Source organism: Pantherophis guttatus, chromosome 3, assembly GCF_059756535.1.
Source record: "Pantherophis guttatus breed Tessera chromosome 3, ASM5975653v1, whole genome shotgun sequence".
NCBI lineage: Eukaryota > Metazoa > Chordata > Lepidosauria > Squamata > Colubridae > Pantherophis > Pantherophis guttatus.
In genome coordinates this window covers 126,559,636-126,577,159 of record NC_142065.1, presented here as the reverse complement: position 1 = coordinate 126,577,159, position 17,524 = coordinate 126,559,636, and the positions used below count along the sequence as shown (strand labels likewise).

The following is a 17,524-nucleotide window of genomic DNA, read 5'->3' as shown; positions in this document are numbered from 1 at the left end:
AAGGCAGCATTCCATTTGAATCCCTGTAAGTGATTATAGTGGAAATTGGAAGCCTCTAATGTTGACTTCCTTTTTCTTCAATGAATAATGTTGCTGCATGAAAATACCACTGTGCAACTTGGGTTTATAAATGATAGTGAACTGACCAGGTTATAGCCTCAATATTATTTAATTTCCTTTTACTAAAGCTTAATTTTCCCCTCTGTCTTTGGCTCATAATCCATTCTCCATTGCTATTCCTAGTAGACTGAGATGAAGTGTTTATTTATTTATTGCATCATTTTGTCAAAATGAAACATTGGAAATCAACTACTCAGAAACTAAGGTGGCTGGATTTAATAGATGCCTTACCAATCTTCCTCATTCTAGGAAAATTAATGACACCCCAATTTAGCAGGTAAAAGCCATCAAATACCTAAGCATTTATTTCATCCTCTATCTCCTAGAACAGTGATGGCTAACCTTTTCCGGACTGAATGCCCAAAGAGCTCCCGAACCCCCAAAATGCAATGTGTGTGCGGGCCCTGTGCATGCACCCCACCCCTGCCGCATGTATGCATGGCCCCCTGCATGCGTCCTGCCTCCCTATGCATGCGCACATGCCCTCCTGCACATGCGCACTCCTGCGCATGTGCGGCAGAGACTCAAAGATTAGCTGGCTGGCAGGAGGTGCACACACATGCTCAGCAGAGCTGAACTGGGACGATGCCACTGCATGCCACCAGTGAAGCACGCACAAAGCACATGCATGATGCGAACTGGTAGTAACACCAGTTGAAACCCACCACTGGCCTGAGCCTCCTTCCCCTGGAGTGCTGGACTCCTTGGGCTGAGTTCCCGGAGTGGCACCAGTGGTCAAAGAGAGCAGGCAGGTGGCCGGGTGGGAATCCAGTGGGCTGCTTTGGAGCCCCAAGCCCTGCGGAGCTGGCACGGGAGGCAGTGGTGGAAGGTGGCCTTTTCTGCAGCATCCCCCTCCCCTCTTTGGATTGCCCTGTAAGGGGGGGCTCTGCCTTTGCAGAAATGGGGCGGGGTGGGGTGAGCGAGCGGCAACTGGGGGACCGGTTCGGGGGTGTGGCCAGCCAGCAGCCACTATCGGTTCAGCGAACCAGGGCACATGCCTGCTACCAGTTCATCTGAACAGGTCCGAACCGGTAGCCTTTCACCCCTGCATTAGAAGTGTGTGCGTGTGTGCGTGAGAGAGAGAGAGAGAGAGGGAGGGAGGGAGGGAGGGAGAGAGAGAGAGAGAGAAAGAGAAAGAGAGACAGAGACAGAGACAGAGAGACAGAGAGAGACACAGAGACAGAGACAGGGACAGGGACAGAGAGACAGAGAGACAGAGAGAGACACAGTCGCACACATACACACACACACACACACACACACACATAGACAGAGAGAGAGAGAGACAGAGAGAGAGAGAGAGTCAGTCAGTCAGTCAGTCTTTGGACCATATTGTGTAGACAGATGACCACCTTTCCCTTTTGAAAGATTAATTCATTTCTGATCTGGTTCACTGTAAATTTAGGCCCCAGTCTACATCCATGCTTGGAGTGATAACCAGAGAACTTTAGACCCTGATATTCAAAGAGATAAGGCTAATAACTCACACCTTCTGCTGCAATGACCTTATATATTATAGACAACCCTTAGCATGCCCCCTTTTTAAAATCACATTTTTGTGCCTTCAGATAGAAAGATATTTCTACTGCCATGCCTTGATATCTGGCCTTGAGAGTATTGAAGAGGATATTAATATATATGACCAAAATTGTTTGCGTGTGTATATATATGCATATGTGTGTAGGTATAAATGTGGATGTATTGGCATGTGTGTTTTATGCTTGGGTGTGTCTTTATTCAAGCACTGAAATTAAATCAGCTACACATATACTCTTCAATTTCCTCATATTGGCCTTAGAGTTTGGAACTAATCTCTCCTTAATCACTGAGTCTTAACATACAAGAGTGCATTTCTTACTAAACATCCAGTAATCTAATGTTTCTAGAAAGGTAATCAGACCTTTTGCTATAGGAACTGCCATTAGAATTCTCCACACCTGAACAAAATCTACTTATGTTTAATTTCTGCTGCAAATGGTTATCTATGTAGGATGTTTTATATTGTATATATTTTATATTTTATACTGTATTTTGGTCTGCAAATGTCCATAAATAATTTTTAAATAAATTGATTACCAAAAGAAGTAATAATTGCTATCTCTCAAAGAAATATGTAAACAAATCTGGAAAATATACTGAGGTTCTTTTTAACTTTCTTGCACTTACCGTATTTTCCCCAAAATAAGACCCTGTCATATTTTTTTGAACCCTGAAATAAGCTCTTGGCCTTATTGTCATGCACTGAAAAGCCCGATTGGGCTTATTATCAGGGGATGTCTTATTTTGGGGAAAACAGGGTAGTTTGATCTTAAAATATTTAAAGGATGTATTGATATTTTAAGTGCATTTGAAAAAAAAAAGCTATAAGGAATCACGAAGTATTTCCTCTCACCTTCTTGCTTTTAATTTATTATTATTGATGTTATTTGTTAATATATGTTTTGATTTTGAATAAAATTAACAATACTGAAGGAATGAAATAAAAGTATTTGATCCTAAATCACTTTGAATTACAGTATACTGGGGTCTTGTTGTGATTCTACCTTTATAGTAGATATTCAATTCCCAAATTGATTTTTAGCTTTTAAATGGAAGAGGATGACCTATATATTATTTGGATTTGAAGTAAATTGGCTGGCAGTATAATAATTTTTCTAACACTGCTGTTAGCACCTTTTTTAATTTGGATAAATGCCCTTGCATGCATTGCTATGGCTTATTCAGCATACAAGAAGCTTCTTCTGTAGATGTATTGATTGATCATTCATAAAAATGTTAAAAAGAAACAGTACCAGTGTATTTCGTAGTGACTGAACATATCACCAGTTGCATTTGCCTCAGTGGTGGGTTCTAATCAGTTTTACCACCAGTTCGCATCGCGCACGCGCTTCACGCAAGCGCAGTGAGTGAAAAAACAGTTAAGGCATGGCAATCCCCTCTGCCACACCTTACAGCTGACCAAAAAACAAAAGAAATAAAGGTAGGTATAGCGCGGGGGCAGGGGGGAGGGCCCAACTGATATTCAAAGCGAACCGGTTCGCTCTCCTATGACGATTTCCACTACCGGCTCTCCCAAACCGGGGAGAACTGGTAGCAACACACCACTGATTTGCCTCCAAACTTGAGACAAGCATAATGATTATTAAAAAAAAAAAAAGAGTACAAGTAGCCCTTGACTTACGACCACAATTGAGCCCCAAATTTCTCTTGCTAAGTGAGATATTTGTTAAGCAAATATTGCCTCATTTTATGATCTTTCTTGACACATTTGTTAAGTGAATCAATGCAGCTGTTAAATTAGTAACATGGTTGTTAAGCGAATCTGGCTTCCCCATTGACTTTGCTTGTTCAAAGGTCACATGAACCCGGGAACCCGCAACAGTCATAAATACAAGTCAGTTGTCAAGTGTCTGAATTTTGATCACTTGACCATGTGGTCATAAGCAGTGGTGAAATCCAAATTTTTTTACTACCGGGTCTGTGGACATGGCTTGGTGGGCGTGGGAGGGGAAGGATATTGCAAAACCACCATTCCCACCCCACTCTGGGGCCAGCCTGAGGTGGTATTTGCCGGTTCTCCGAACTACTCAAAATTTCTACTACCGGTTCTCCAGAACCTGTCAGAACCTGCTGGATTTCACCCCTGGTCATAAGTGTGAAAAATGTCAGTGCCATTGTAATTTCAAACAATCATTAAATGAAGTGTTGTAAGTCAACACTGTATACTATTATACAGTATACTATTGTGTATATTTGTATTAGTTTGAAATCCTTTGCCATGCTATACACTTACATGACAACATCAGATAGTTACTAGTCCTATATATCACTGAAAAGTTAAGTAATGCTGTGTCTGTGATCTGGTATCTCTAAAACTTTATTCAATATATCAGGTGAATTGGGTGATTTTGATAGCCTGAACAGCCAAATTCTCTGACTTGTGAGTTTATTATTTCTCAGTGTCTTTGGAAATTATATTTTCCAACAGGCAGTGTTAAAGTAGGTCTGGTTAGCAGGTTTTTAATTTAGAATTTATTTTCCTTACTATTTTATTTTTAAAATATATTTTCACTATGTCTAAATTACTTTTATATTACTGTTTGACTTTATTAATCACCTTGGGGAGCTCACAAGAAATTTTATGCTGTGTTGGTTCAAAATTCTAGGCAAAGGAAGGTAGGTTCTAAGTGAATGTTAGAGCCAATTTTGTAACTGTAAGGACAATTCAACAGCGAAACTAATTACCTAGAGCTGTGGTGGGCTCCCATTTACTGAATGTGTTTGAGTGGAAGTGAGACAACCATATGTTGACAATGTGTGAATTTGGATTCCTGCAGTGAGTTGAATTAAATGACTTAAATGCCTTTCCAGCTCTATGATTCTAGTTGCATTTTCCAGAATTGTATTTGGATAAGGACACTTGTTTGGTTCATTCTGTGATGCAAACTTTTTAAAGTTCATAATTCTTAAACCAAAATGCAGCAATTCTTCTATATTTTGTAGTACAATTGTCATTCAAAAATGCATACAAAATGCAAAAAGTTATGTTATTTAACACTGGAACAAGAGCGGGGATGGAGGGAGAGAGAGAGAGAGAGAGAGACTACATGCAGGAACATTAGCAGGCTCTCTGAATGCATGTCAATTGCTAAGGCCATATTCCTCGTTAAATTTATTTATATGCCACTTTTCCCATAACAGCTCAACAATGAATTTTACAACTTTGCCGCTCTTGGTCATCTTCTGTCCACACCTCCCAGTCTCACTTTCTGTGACTCAGCAGTCAGATTCAGTTGCAGTTACAATATTCAAGTGCCTCTAAAGCAGCGGTTACCAACTGGTGGTCCATGGACCACTGGTGGTCCGCGAGAAAATGTTGGTGGTCCATAGAAAAATTATTTGCATTTTTTATATTGCACTAAATCAGGGGTCCTCAGACTACGGCCCCTGGGACAGATAAGTGCAATGAACATTTGTGTTGCTGCAGAGAGTCTCCCTCTTTGGGGTCTTTTTGTGTGGGTTGGAGGGGGACAGAAATTCCGACTTGGGTCTGCTTCAGCCTCCTGGTGCAGGGCTTTGGGCAAAGGCTGGAGGGAAGTGCTGCTGGTGGCAAAGAGCCAGAGGACCTTTTTTTTTTTTTAATTGAAAAAGTTTTGCAAACATCAATTTTTCCCCCATTTTTCCCCTCCCCTTCCCTCCCTTAACCCCCCAAACCCTCCCCACCCCCCATGACTTCCCCAAGGTGAAATCTATCCACATTTATTATATCAAAGTTTACCAGCCCTCTATTCTCCCCCCTGTGTACTATACAATTCTTCATGACAATAAGCTATTTTGCCCTCTATAAACTATACATTTCTACACAATATTTAGCTAAAGGCTATCTGGTACTTCCTAGTTTGGTATTTATTCTGCACATAATCTATCCATTTCTTCCACTCCCATGCATAGGTCTCTTGAGTCCGATCTTTTAAGTATGCTGATATCTTTGCCATTTCTGCAAAGCTGGCCATCTTCAAAGTCCATTCTTGAATTGTAGGCATATCATCCCTTTTCCAATATTGACCAATCAATAACCTAGCTGTTGTCACCATATACAGTATCAATTTTGTTTCCCCCAGTGAAAAACCCTCAACTATACCCAGTAAAAACAGTTGAGGAGAAAATTGAATTTTTTTCTTCAGAACATTTTGCATAACCCACCAAATTTTTATCCAAAAAGCCTTTATCTTCTTGCATGTCCACCATATATGATAATATGTAGCATCTAAGCAATCACATCTCCAACATTTCAGTTGAACATTAGAGTACATGCATGACAGTTTCTTAGGATCTAAATGCCACCTATAAAATATTTTATAAAAATTTTCCCTCAAATTCTGCGACTGTGTAAATTTAACATTCTGAACCCATATTTTTTCCCAAGTTTCCATCATAACTGGTTCTCCAAAATTTTGTGCCCATTTTATCATACAATCTTTAACCAATTCATTTTCTGAATCTCTTTCTAACAAAACATTATAAACCCTCTTAATATGCATTGGGCCTTTCTCTTTTATCTGTCTAACCAATTCTTCTTCATGCAACATTAATCCAATTTTTTGATCTTCTCTCCATCTCAATTGAAGTTGATTATACTGTAACCATGTTAAATTAATCCCTTCTTCCAACAGTGTATTTAATGACTTCAGTTGCAATCTGCCCCATCATTAAAAAGTACTTCTTTGTATAACCCCCCCCGAGTGACTTTATATTTATATTCCGTATAATGTGACCAAGATTCAACCACAACAGTATTTTATAATCCCATTTGAGTCGGTGCTTCTTCCATACTCTCATCAAGGAGCTTCTAAGAATATGGCTGTTAAATACTTTATCCACCTTGTTTTCATAAAATAAGTATGCATGCCAGCCAAATTCAAGATCATAACTTTCTATATTCAATATTCCAGTCTTTGTACTTCCAAACCAGTCACTTGCTTGTGTAAACGCTGCAGCTTCATAATACAATCGCAGGTTTGGAAGTTTAAGACCACCCCTTTCACAAACATCTTGCATAATTTTCAGTTTAACTCTTGGCTTTTTCTCATTCCAAACAAACTTATTCACTCCTTTTTGCCATTCCATCAAGTATTTGTCACTTTTAAGCACCGGAATCATTTGAAACAAAAATAAAAATCTAGGTAGAACATTCATTTTAACTGCTGCTATTCTTCCAAGTAAAGACAGCTGCAGTTTTTTCCAAGTTTCCATATCCTTTTGTACCTTTTGCCACAACACCTCATCGTTATTTTGAAACAGTTTTATATTTGAATCTGCAACTTGAACTCCTAGATATCTCACCTTTCATACTATTTCAAAGCCTTCCTTCCTTTCCAATTCTTTCTTTTGATCAGCTGTCATATTTTTAGCTATCATCTTGGTTTTTTTCTGGTTCAGTCTAAATCCTGATACCATACCATATTCTTCTATAATGTCTTTCATCTGAATTATTGATTGCATCAGTTGTGTTAGGGTAACAACCAGATCATCTGCAAATGCCCTTGTTCTGTAATCCTCTTGCCTTATCACTATTCCCTTCAAGGTACTCGAGTCCCGTATTGTATTCAGCAAGACTTCTAAGGTTAAAAGGAACAACAACGGGGATAACGGACAAGCTTGTCTTGTGCCTTTTTCTAGTTAAACTTCCATTAATAATAATTGTGCTGTTTGTTCTTGATAAATTGCTGCAACCGCCTGTACAAACTGATCCCCAAAGTCCATCTTTTTTAGTCTTTAATAGAAAGTTCCAATTCACTCGATCAAAGGCCTTCTCCGCATCCAAAAACACCAGCACTGCAGAGATCTGTTTATTCTTCTCAAAATATTCCAATAAGTCTATAATTTGCCTCACATTATCCTTCATATATCTGCCTTCTATAAATCCTGCTTGATCATGATGAATCACCTCTTGAATAACTGGCATTAATCTGTTGGCTAATACTTTCGCATAAATTTTATAATCCGTATTCAGGAGAGATATTGGTCTAAAATTTTCCGGTTTTATAGAGCCTGCCTCCTCTTTCGGTATCAGAGAAACAAAAGCTGCTTTCCATGAAGGGGGTATTTTCCCCCCTTGTTGTATGCTACAAAATAAGTCTTTAAGATGTTCAATCATTTCTGCTTGTAAAGTTTTATAATACACCGCAGTTAAACCATCCGTTCCTGGAGCTTTAGCTGTTTTCAGTTGTTTAATAGCAACAATAATCTCCTCAGCTGTTATTGGTAAACTCATTGTTTCCTTTTGATCATTAGAAATTTTTATAACTCTCTTTTCTTCTAAATATTTATTTATAAATTCATTCTGTATATCATCTTTAGCATATAGTTTAGAATAATAATCTAAAAAGGCTTCTTTAATTAGTCTTTGTTGAAATACTTCCTTTCCTCTATACTCAATACTCCCAATAGTCCGAGTACTCTGCTGTTTCCTCAATGTGTAAGCCAACCATCTGCCCGGCTTATTGGCATTACTAAATGTATTATGTTTTGCAAATTGTAAATTAGTTGCTGCTTGTTCCGCTGTGAGCATATGAAATTGATCTTTCAAAAGTTTTATAACTCCTTGTAATTTTTCATCTGTTGGATTTTTTATAAGCAACTGCTCTTTTTTCTTTATCTCTCCTTCCAATTCTAATCTTTTTCTTTGTCGATTTGATTTGTGTTTAGAATTCATATAAATCAATACCCCCCGCATGTATGCCTTGCTCGCATCCCAAACAATTTCAATAGGGGTACCCTTATTCAAGTTCATTTCAAAAAAATTCCTTCATTTGTTTCTTAAGTTCATTTACATTCTTTTCATATCTAAACAAATTTTCATTTACTCTCCAAGATCTTTTCTCATTTTTTCCCATTTCTATTTCTATCCATACCGGGCTGTGGTCTGATAAAGTTCTCGGGAATATCTTTGTTTTCTTTGTTTTTGAGAGTAAATCAACTGTAAGTAAAATAAAATCAATCCTGGAAAAGGATCTGTGTCTGTCTGAAAAAAAAGTAAAGTCCAGTTCTTTTGGGTTATGCACTCTCCAAATATCTTTCAATTCCAAATCTTCTTTCAAATAAAAAAAAAAAACTGTGGTGGTTTGACACATGATTTTGCCAAGCTTTTCTTATCTATTTTAGGATCTATTACTCCATTCCAATCTCCCATAAGTAGAATAGATCTATAATCCCATTGTAGTATTTTAGAATGCAATAACTTGTAAAAATTTTCTTGTTGCTGATTAGGAGCATAAATTCCAATCACCAAGATCGGACCATTATCTGTAAAAAGTTCTATTGCTATGTATCTTCCAGAATCATCTGCTTCTATAATTTTTGTTAGCAATCTTTTATTTGTATAAATCACTACCCCATTCTTTTTCTCCATATTTGAAGCTATAAACTGTGTTCCTAATCTAGAATTTATCAAATATTTTTGATCTTGTGTTCTAATATGAGTTTCCTGTAAGCAAATAACATCATTATTAGATTGTCTCAAGTAATGAAATATCTTCCTCCTTTTCTGTGGTGAATTCAATCCGTTCACATTCCAAGATAAAAACTTAATTGTCATCTGCAGGCTCTTGAAGCGATAAGAGCATTTGCTGAAGTTTCTGTTCCACACTATTGGTCTTCGGCTTAGCTCTTCCCACAGCTTCGGATTTTTGTGCTTTACCATTAACTCCCTGTTCGTCTTGTGATAGTTTAGGGCTCTGATGTTGTTTCTCTAAGAATTGTTTATAAGCTGCTCGAGTAATACGCTGATCTTTAGCACTATGCAACATCCAATCAAGATCCACTGCTACTTCTCTTGTATTTTTAGGTGGTTCAATTAAAGACTCTAAGGGAAGATCCAAAGATAGGCCCCCTACTGCTCCTTGAGTCTCTAGTGCCTCCCTCTCCGTCTGTTTCCTCTGCTCTTCAAGCTCTTATTCAAATTGCTTATCCTTCTCACCCTCCATTATGGCTATAACCGAGGAAGTACGTGGAGATGCTGTACCAGGTTTAAAAACACTGAAATAGAATTCTTCTGCTTTTTGAGGAGTATTTAATCGATATCTCTCTCCTTGATACCTCAATATTATGCCAACTGGAGTGTCCCATCTGAATGGAATTTGCTGTTTTTTTAGTTCAGTCACCAAAAATCCAAAATCTTTTCTATCTCTCAACATCTCAGGTGGCAGTTCTTTGTAGATCCCAATCTCTCTTCCATCCACTTGAATAGTAGAAACAAAGGATTTTTGCAAAATATCGTTTCTTATTCTTCTGTCTGTAAAGTAGATCACCACATCTCTAGGCAGTTGCCTTTGCCTTGCCACCCAGGAGTTCATTCTATAGACCTTATCAATTTTACAAAAAACTTCCTCAGGGTCAACCTTTAACATTACAGCCAGAGCATCAGCGCAAACCCTTCTCAGATCTTCTCTATTATTCTCTTTTATACCTCTGAGCCTCACAGCAAACTCCATAAATCTGAATTGCATCATTGTCACTTCATTTTCAAGCCTTTGTGTTTTATTATCAACATTAGAAATTTTTTGGTTAGCTTCTTTCATTTTAGATTCTACTTCTGAGCTAAGATGTTCCACTTTCTTATCAACTTGGAGCACTACGTCTGACAAACCAGTCACAACTGTCAGTATTTCCCGTTTCATCTTGTCATACTTTTCTCGAACCATCTCTTTAAATTCCTGCTGCAATTTTTCAAATTTCTGATCTAAAGCCCCAGCAATAAATTCCTTCAAATCATTAAATCCAGATTCTTGTGTTTGGGTCTGTATCTGTGAACTCAAAGGCTGCTCTTTTGGTTTATGAGTGGGGGAGCCCTCCCCAGCAGCTTTAGCTGGCTTTGTTTGTTTTGAAGCCATTCTTCGCAGCCTGACTCTTTCTAAAAAGGATATCCTCTCTCCCTTTCCACCACAAAAGCCTTTCAGGAATTTCCCCAGCTTTAGTCAAGTCCCAAGGGAGAGGGAACAAGTCAAATCAGTTTTAAAAAAACTTTTCCTCTTTCTTCTGGCCAGCAGTGTTACTTTTTGTTACTTTGTAGCGCAAACAAGCTCAAACAATTACACTTTCACTTTCAGCATTCCTTATTGCTAAAGCCGGGCACCATTTTAAAAGAACTTTCACTTCTTCTCAGTTGCTAAATTCATTCACAGGGCTAAAAAAAATACTTGCAGTTTGATTTTCAAGTCCAGATTCCACCCTGCTTATTTTTAACAATTTTCTTAGCTTTCTCTCATTTCGTTGGTCACATCGCCTAGCTCTGCAATTAAGCAGAGTCTCCCACGGAGCCCAGAGCCTCAGCGCGCTGTATAGAGAGCCTCACCCTGCTTCCTCCCCAGACGCTAAAAAAAACGATCTGGGGATTTCAAAGGGGGCTCTACCTGTCGCGCTGGCTCTTCTCCCGATTCCTCCGGATCGTGGAGTTTTCCAAGCCGTCTCTCAGCTGTAGAGGCGGCTCTTTACAAGCAACGGGGTTGGCGGTCTTGAGAGGACCGTCTAACAGCGACAACGGCTCCAACCAGAAGTCAAGAGCCAGAGGACCTTGTTCCAGTGGGACTGCATCATGGCCTGGAACTAGTTGACCATCTCAGCCCACTGAGCCTCAAGGCGCCGGTACCGGGCCTTGCACTCCCGCAGGTCTTCCCTCTGCTCGGCAAGCCTATGCTCATAGTCCTCAGTGAGGTGCTTCTACTGAGTCTCCTTCTCGGTCAGATCCAATTTGAACTGAATTGTTTTGCCAACTCTTTCTTGTGGTGGCTGCTTAGCTCCAACAACTGCTTCCTGGTTGCGGCCCTCCTCGCAGGCATGCGAGGAGTGGCTGGGAGGAGAGGGGTGAGTAGAGGCTAGTGAGGTGCCCCTCGACGTGAGTGACATCAAGTTGGGCATGCTCACCCAGTCGCATGACCATACCCACTCAGCCGGTCATTAGGCAGATCATATTAGTGGTCCGTGGGATTTAAAATTATGAATTTAGTGGTTTCTGAGCTCCGAAAGGTTGGTGACCCCTGCTCTAGAGCAGTGTTTCTCAATCTTAGCAACTTTAAGATATAAGGACTTCAACTCCCAGAATTTCCCAGCAAACATGGAGAATTCTGGGAGTTGAAATTGACATAACTTAAAGTTGCTAAGGTTGAGAAATACTGCTCTGGAGACAAGGACTCCAGTCTTGCCAATTTCATCTGAATATCTCCTGGGCATATCAGAAACAGAAAAAGCCCTGAGAAACTCCCTCCTTGTTGCCAACAGTTACACACAAACAAAATACATAAGTGAAATACTGTAGGTCCTATTCTAAAAGTTCCTCAAATGACTAGGACAATCATTTGAGAATGACAGCCACATGGCAATTATTTCAAACTAAAATAATATTTCAATATTTGAGAGCAATTCCTGGGCAAAGCCAATCTACGGTACTTAAAAATATTTGGAAGCCTGGATGAACAACTTCATCTTATTAACAGAGACAGCAAGCTGGCCTCGTGCCTATTTGCAAATGAACAAGAATTCCTTTTTCAGACACCTTATAAAAAGGGGGGGGTGGGGAGGCGAGGATGAAGTTGCCTGCCTTGAACAAACTCCTGACAAACCTTTAGGATGTGTATTTTGAAATTGAAGGTAAAGATGTGTTCTTATTTTTTTAGTTGCCCAGTGATTTCCTGATAGTCCACTACTTGATGATGAATCAATTTCTCATTGTCTCGCCAATCTTATATGAAAGAAGCATCCAAACAGACTTCAAGCCTATGCTTTGGTTCCTCTCCTGCAGGCATTGTGTAAAAGGGCAATGAGCCCTTAAGAGCTTCCACTGTACTCCTTTTGTGATTCTGCACACATCTTCACCTAAACACCCAATTTCTCCCTATTGAGCTGGGCTACTTATGGCACAGATACCTCCTCCCTCTTTACCTCCAGAAATTGCTAGAATTTTTTTTAAAAAAAAATATTAAAACTGGGGCCTATACTTTGGCATAGTGCTTTTTATGGGGCTATGCTCCTGTGCAGACCTTCACCAGCAAGAACCGGGATGCAAAGGGGCAGGACCAGAAATTTCAAAGATGCCCAGGTAAGGGAGGCACCAATGTCCTTAGCCTATCTATTTCTGAAGAATACTAGGGTTCTTCATGTGTCGACATTGTCACACTAGGGATCACTCTTGAGTCCCCTACCCCTTTCTCACTGAGAAAAACTGTTCTCAATTGACAATGCATTGTTGGGCTTCTCTGGCTACCAAAACTAGCTTTCCTGTTTCCCATCTCACACTAGACTGCCTATATGGACAAAACAGCTACAACTGAAATACATGCTGTAGCATTTGCTTCTGTATTAGGCACTTATGACAACAAGGAAGTCAATGTACATTTCTCATCCGCAGTTCCATGCACTTATTTTCTTACACACTTGTTCATCAGGAAGCCAATTTCAGTTTTACAGATGAGAGAGAAACCGAATCTGCAAAAACTGCATTTGAACCGACACCTACACATGATCCAAATATACAGTATATTTAAAACATTCCAAGATTACCTCCTAAATGCTAAATAAGACCAATGTTTGAACAGGGCCAGGTAGCAGAAATTAAGGATTGTCCCTGAATAGATTTGCAACAAACAACAATCTATTTGTGAGGAGGAGCTAAAGGGACAGGGGGGTACCCAAGGTTACTTACTGTAAGCAGGCAAATTAATAGTGGCAACACTGTCCTGACTCAGACAAAAGGTGCTAATTGTGTGGAAAGGAAATTTCTCCATGCAAAGCATTACAATTGCTTCGACACGCATGATATATTACCATCTGCTGCTTTGTTCTAGTTGCTGTTGTGCAGCTTAACATACATGGCATATGTTATTGGGGGGAAAATGGGATGAAATATAGTACGTTTCTAATAGATATATAATATTATTTAAGCATTTTGTTGACTAGGGCATAAAACACCAAACCATCCTGTTAAATGCCGAGTTCAGAAAACAGTATAAAACTGACCCAGGTATATATACAGTTTGTTCTTTTCCTAAAATGTATCCATGAGCATATTTCCTCCTCAGGAACCTCCAAGCAGTGTGAGGAAATATAGGAAATCTGTAATGAAAGCCTTGATTTCAAACAACAAGGTTCAGTCTCTGTTTACCAGCAGTGGTGTGGGATCAGGTTTACAGTGTCAGGACTTGGCACTAAGACTAGATCTGGGTTAGCTCCTGGCTTACATGTTGCATATCTGCAGGCTCATTGGGCTCTAGTAGCTGAATCTGAGAACCCAGTTACAATTTCAGGATAACCTGATCTATTACTGCAGAGTTTCCCAAACTTTCTGGGTTGGTGGCCCAGAATGGGGGGGGAGGGGGGAATAGGGGATGGTTTTGTGGGAGAGGTAAAGGCAGGGGTGTGTGAATGCATGAGCCCCCTTTGGTTGTGTGAGTGGGGCCACAAAAAACCCTACACTTGCATAAGTGGGGCTGTGCGCGCACACATGTGCAAGCACACCAGCCAGCCATTCACGTGGACTGGTTGCGAATAGGCCATGGGTCAGTAGTGGGCTGTGGCCCACAGGTTGGGGACCCCTGTACTACTGCTTTGAAACAGGAAATCAAAGTCATTGTCATAGACTCATCTATCTCTATCAGAACAACAAGCATGAACCCTGTAACATAGAATGAGGGCCACCAGACATATTTTGCAGAGTAGCCTTGCATAATAGACATTTCTGTGACTTCTTTATATTCAGCAAAACAGTGGTCTAAGCCAGGGGTGGTTCTACTTACCTTTACTACCAGTTCGCAACGGGAACGCATGCGCAGATCATCAATTATGATGTCCGGGTGGATGGGTGGAGCCTCCTGCTGCTTTTACTACTGGTTCTAAAGAACCAGACAGAACCGGGAACAAACCAGCACTGATCTAAGCCAATAAAATAATTTATTTCCACACCACTGTCACGCTTTATGCTAGTCTTCCCCTGATTGTTTTGAAGTACAAGCCCCAGTATTCATGATATTTGGCACCCTAAACGGAGCTAATTAGAGTACAGATCAAATATTCCTGCAGGGAATTATGAGGGAAAGATTGTTCTATACCCTCTTAGGTGATGTTTGCCACAGAATAACTGTATCCATTGACATTTTCAGCGATGCAGGGTGGGCTATTAATTTTTTTAAAAAAAGTGTATTGAGACATTTTATTTTTTATTACATTTATATAACCACCCATCTCACTTTCATGAGACTTAGTGGCATACACAATTATATAATAATATGGGTTTACAAACCTTTGGGCTTTAAGAAGACACTCTGTTGTGCAGTTCATCAGTGGACACAGAGATGACTCTGCAGTTCCAGTCTGGAAATAGAGCCAGCACAGTGGGGGCACTGGAAGTCCATTGTTGTAGTATCTGTGAAAACCATTCTTTGATGTTGGTCATAGTTTTCTATCAGTTTTTGGCTATGCCTGTCTTCAAAGCCAGTGGAGGCGGCATAGCAAAGGGCTTGCCAGTAAATTCTGCTGGCAGCTTCTAATTCCTTGGCTGGATGTCACAGTGACATTAGGTTTCTTTCTTAGTGTCTTTGTAGTGCTTATGTGGTTGACCTTCAGAATTCTTCCTAAGATTCCAGCATACCATAGAACAATTGGCAAGGCCTATGGCAGTCAATCATTCTGATGACATAGCCCACCCATCTCATCTGGGCTCTGATAATTACAAATTCAATAGACTATGCAAGATCCAAGATATGCGTGCCTACCAACCCTGTCCTAACATTCCTTTTTACTTACTCTTTTCATGTATTCAAATTATGTTTATACTTTTACCTGTTATCTTATATATGCTTGACAAAATAAACTTATGACTTATGACTTAAGTTAGAGACATAGTTTTGCCAACGAATACCAAGGAATGGAGTTAAGAGCACACATGTGATATTTATTTGGTTGTTTGATGCACCTTTGGTTTACAGAGTCCAAAACTCACATCTATATAGGCAGGAAGGTATAACCTGGTCTCTAGTCGTCTTCCTGAAAAAGTACACAAGGATATCCCTTCTTACTTTCACAAATCTCAGATTTATCCTATAACCGTTTCAGTTCCTTCATATTATCCTCTTCATTTCATTTAAATAATACTACTAAGGCTTTAACAACCTTTGCTCATCAAAGGCCTTCACCACAATTCTCTGGAATCTCTCTGAATCTCAAACAGAATTATTTTTCTCTCCGTTCTAATAGTGCTAAATTATCTACATCTTTTTCCATCTCTCTGTTTACAACTTCTATCTTGCTTTCCAAAATTTCCAGTTTAATTTGTTATACATTTCCTGTCACTTGACCCACAGATTCCCCAATCTTCTTAACTTCTTCTTTCATTTCATCTTTACAAGTCTTTCTTCCATTCTCTCTTCAAAGCAAACAATAACTGCCATGTTATCATTAATTGATTCAGAGAACTTGCCCAATTCATCAAACATTCTCTGCAAAGGGGGCAAAGTGGGAGAAGAGAGGAGAGGGTCATTAGAGCAGGGGTCCCCAACTCCCGGTCTAGGATCTCTGGGATAATCCTCTTTCTGTAAGGTGCTCTAATGCAGCCCCCCCAACTTTTGTGTACCGTCTGCATCCCACAGAAGGGGCTTTGCTTGTTTACGCAGCCCAGTTTCTGGCATGCTATGGACTGGTATCAATCCACAGATCCAGGTTCGGGGACCCTTGCTCTAATGACCCTCTCCTCTCTTCTCTCACTTTGCCCCATTTCTGGAGGTTGTCATTCTAATATTGTAGTCCAAAAATAAAAATGTCTCAGTTCCAAGGGGGGTGGGGGAAGGAAGACAAACTTCTCCTCCCCCCCCTCTTTTGCCTTTCTATGTCCTTAATATGTTAATCTCATTGGACATTCTGTAAGTTCTCATATTACTTTTATCTTCATTTTGTAAAATCCACCAATTTTCTATGTTCTTTATTGATAAAGAACATTTCCAGGAAAATCCAATCTGTTTTTCCAATATTTTCAAAAGCACTTTTGCCAAAAGAATAATATTTCAAAATTACTGCCTCCTTTATTAATGTAAACTTTCTTACATTGAATCCTTGTTAAACTTTTTGCCAGTAATTTACAATTCTTTAAACTTTTTTCTTTGGTCCAAAAAAATGATTTACTCATCAAATAGTTTTCCCTTATCCTGTCAATCAGAAAATCTCTCTTTAATTTTAAAATGATTGTATCCGATAGTGATTTAAAAAGTGAGGCTTTTGCAAACCTTATGCCCATTATAGGCTGCCTTGTGGTTGTGAGCACACTTGGAATCCCTTGACTTACAACTGTTCAACTCACAAATCAACTTCAAAGAACATCTCCATGGGCACTATTGATGCATAATAGGAAACAGTGCAAAGGGCCAACTGGTCTAAACTGCCACCTGCTCTTCAGCAGAAGTTGTGAGAATTCCCAGATTGCATATCCAGTCTCTCCGGAGAAGTTGAGTCATGACAATTGGACTTCTTTTCTTTTTTGGTTTGGAACATTTCACTACTTATCTGTTGTGACCTAGGCATCCTGAGTCATTAAAACACACGACTAGTCCCAAAAACCTCTTTTACTGCAACAGCTGTGAATTCTGTTCATTCACAGATGAGTTCCAATTAGTTATAAAGTGTCCTTTGGGATAATCCCACCTTTATCTCCCTTGACACACTGCCAAATACCTAATTGGCAAAGCCGCACGGAGTCCAGAATCAAACAGAGCATCAGGCTTTAAGCTGAATGAACAAATGTTGCTTCCTGCAAAGGCCCAGATGCTTTGCTCCTCTTTTAAGTCTTATGGGAGAGGTCAATCATCTCCCAGCCCTACTCCTGAGTTGTCCCTTTTGTTTTAGCTGTTCTTGTCTTCTGGCAGCTCTG

The 17,524-nt window shown here is 39.7% G+C and overlaps 1 long non-coding RNA gene across 2 annotated transcripts in view; it reads right to left on the bottom strand.

The window, feature by feature from the left end:
• Positions 1-15,170, bottom strand: part of LOC132711630 (uncharacterized) — a 171,109-nt gene extending 155,939 nt beyond the window's left edge. For both annotated transcript variants that reach the window (XR_009622436.1, XR_009622435.1), the window contains exon 1: positions 14,909-15,170. This is a non-coding gene — a long non-coding RNA (uncharacterized LOC132711630). The remainder of the gene's footprint in view (positions 1-14,908) is intronic.
• Between the last annotated feature and the right edge of the window lie 2,354 nt (positions 15,171-17,524).